This window comes from Carlito syrichta, unplaced genomic scaffold (genome assembly GCF_000164805.1).
Source record: "Carlito syrichta isolate Samal-C Ts95f unplaced genomic scaffold, Tarsius_syrichta-2.0.1 Scaffold314393, whole genome shotgun sequence".
Classification (NCBI taxonomy): Eukaryota; Metazoa; Chordata; class Mammalia; order Primates; family Tarsiidae; genus Carlito; species Carlito syrichta.
The window spans coordinates 2,126,554-2,128,940 of record NW_007258489.1 but is presented as its reverse complement, the minus strand read 5'-3'; positions in this window follow the sequence as shown (position 1 = coordinate 2,128,940).

The following is a 2,387-nucleotide window of genomic DNA, read 5'->3' as shown; positions in this document are numbered from 1 at the left end:
CTGGGAAAACTGGCTGACCACATGCAGAAGATTGAAACAGGACCCTTATCTATCCCCATACTCAAAAATTAACTCCAAATGGATCAGAGACCTAAATGTAAAACCTCAAACCAAAAGAACCTTAGAAAATGAAGGACATACCCTTATGGAAATCAGAACTGCCATCCAATTCCTGAACAAAACCGAAACCCACAGGTCATAAGAGATAAGATAGACAAGTGGGACCTCATTTACTGACAAGCTTCTACAAAGCCAAAGAAACCATCAAGAGAGCAGGGAGACAGCCTACAGATTGGGAAAAAGTATTTGCCAACACCAGGTCTGACAAAGGCCTAACATCTTGGATCTACAAGGAACTCAAACGTGCTGAAAAGAAAAAACAAACAACCCCATTATAAAATGGGCAAACGATATGAACAGACACTTCACAAAGGAAGACATCCAAGCAGCCAACAGACACATGAAGAAATGTTTAACCTCACTAATCATCAGAGATATGCAAATCAAAACCACACTGAGACACCACCTAACTGCAATCAGAATGGCAGTTATCAACAACTCAAAAAATAACAGCTGCTGGAGAGGGTGTGGTGAAAAGGGAACACTTCTATACTATTGGTGGGAGTGTAAACTAGTGCAACCTCTGTGGAAAGCAGTGTGGCAATTCCTAAAAGCTCTAAATATCGACCTCCCATATGACCCCACAATCCCCCTACTGGGAATATACCCTGAAGAACTCAAATCACTCTATAGAAAAGATACCTGCACACGTATGTTTACCACAGCATTGTTCACAATAGGAAGAACCTGGAAGCAACCATGGTGTCCATCAAAAGAGGACTGGATTTTAAAAATGTGGTACATATACATAATGAAATACTACACAGCCATAAAAAAGAACAAAATCATGAATTTTGCAGCAACCTGGATGGAACTAGAGTCTATAATACTGAGTGACCTCTCACAGAAACAAAGATCCGAGTACCACATGTTTTCACTCATATAATAGACCTTGAACATTCAATGTAATACTATAAAAAAATGACTGACAGTAGTGGGAAACTATGGGCGGGGATCGGATTAACAATAGCAAATATCTGTCTGGGGATAGGGAAACACCTCTTATCAACAAGGGTGCCTGAATGAAATGTATTTGTATACCTAACCCTTAATTTTACCCCACAATATCATAATATAAAAAAAAAAGGAAAAATAAATAAATAAATAAATAAATAAAATACAACTTGGGCATGTCATAAAAGATTCAAAAGAGCCCCATCTGAGAGAAAGTTATTAAGACCCCTGGAGCCTAGGGAGAGAATTTGCAATGATTTAAAGATGAATACTGTGAGGGGTTTGGGGGCTTATGTCTTAAGTCTTAATGCTCTGTAATTCAGAAACACTACCGTATACTGCAAAAGACTCAGTGAAATATCATCTCCTTCTGAACCCTAAAAATTCCCATCAGTGTCAGAGAGGGCAGCCACACATTTGTTTCCCAGCACAGTTCCTTGAGAACTTATCCTAAGACCTCCATCAAGGGAGGTGCTAAACTTGAAAGAGTGAAATCACTTCTGCCACAAGGAAAATTACAGAAAGAAAAAGGACAAAAATATTCATTGGCCATAATGCTTACTGCTCCAATGAAGATAAGACAAAACTAGCTTCTGGTATAAGATGTCACCAACTGGGATCAGCAGTAATTGCTGCCAAGCAAAGTCAATGCTGAGTTCAGAGGACTACCAGTGTCCAGCCCCAGAAAGATGGACCGCAGTCTTAATAGCACCAACCGGGCTTGGAGGGGCCCCAGAAGCCACCAAAATTGCTCAATTCTACTCTACTGAGACCTTAGCCCACCTTGAGTAAACATCATCAATCTGCAAGATATAGTGAGAAAAAAGATTGTATTCCATGTAAGAAAAAAGTAAAACTAGGTTTAGGGGTGAGAGAGAATAAAGATAATAAATAATCCAAAAATTATGAGCAAATGGTTCTGAATCTAAGGAGGCAGACATCAGGATCACAGCCCTTGATTTTCCCTGTTTGAATGCTGTAAAGCTGAAGAAAGGACCATTTTCTAATAACAAAAAGAAAGACTTTCATGTGCCAAGTCACTCCCTTCCTTAGTCCTCTCTACTAACTTATCGAAAAAAGCCATCAAATGCATTGCTAGCTGTGTAGTCCAAAGCACATCTCTGGAATGTATTTTCAAGTTAAAAAAAAACCTTTTCTCAGTTGCTATTCCAAATAGATAGATGATTCCAATAACAGTCAAATAATTTCAAGAACGACTTGAACTTCCACCTGCAAGCTTTGAGGCTGATGACTGTCTTTGAGGTGTTATTGTCTAGGGCTTTGAAGAGGCTTAGAGGTCCATGGAAGAGGTG